The sequence below is a fragment of the Elephantulus edwardii genome, unplaced genomic scaffold (assembly GCF_000299155.1).
Source record: "Elephantulus edwardii isolate Elephantulus edwardi_28Jun2011 unplaced genomic scaffold, EleEdw1.0 scaffold00315, whole genome shotgun sequence".
Lineage (NCBI taxonomy): Eukaryota > Metazoa > Chordata > Mammalia > Macroscelidea > Macroscelididae > Elephantulus > Elephantulus edwardii.
Genome location: NW_006400065.1, coordinates 757 through 1,315, shown reverse-complemented (window position 1 = coordinate 1,315; position 559 = coordinate 757).

The window sequence follows — 559 nt, the reverse complement described above, 5'->3', positions numbered from 1 at the left end:
CTTAATCTCACATTCCCCATGTGGAAAGCAGCTCTGAAAAGCCACATTATGTCCTTTTGTGGGGATCCAGCTCTGGCAGCCTAGTGGAAAGGAGTAACATTGCCAATCCAGAGGCACCTGGTTCAAATCCACTAGCTACTTCTTGGGAGAAAGATGAGCAGTCTCCTCCTGTGTGATTTACAGCCTTTGAAAACCCGCTGGAGGGTCAGCTGTGGGTTGGTTCCCACTCGACAGCATACAACAGCAACAACCCTGGAGATGGGCAGAGAGAGGGGGCTGTGTCTGGCATCCTCTGAGATCTAGTGGGGAAAAGCTGGGAAAGAAAACCTGAAAACACCAGTGTGTGTCGGGTGTTCCCCACGCCACCCGCTGTTACCAGAGCTGGCAGTTCCCATGTCTCGAAGGCTCACATCCACATCCATTCAGTAAGTGAAGGGGTTTGTGTGTGTGTGTGTGTGTGTGTGTGTGTGTGTGTGTGTGTAAGGAAAAGCCCCCAAACCATAAAAACCCCATCCCAGTTTCTATTATGTCATCTGACTCATGGAAGCCTACGTGTCAG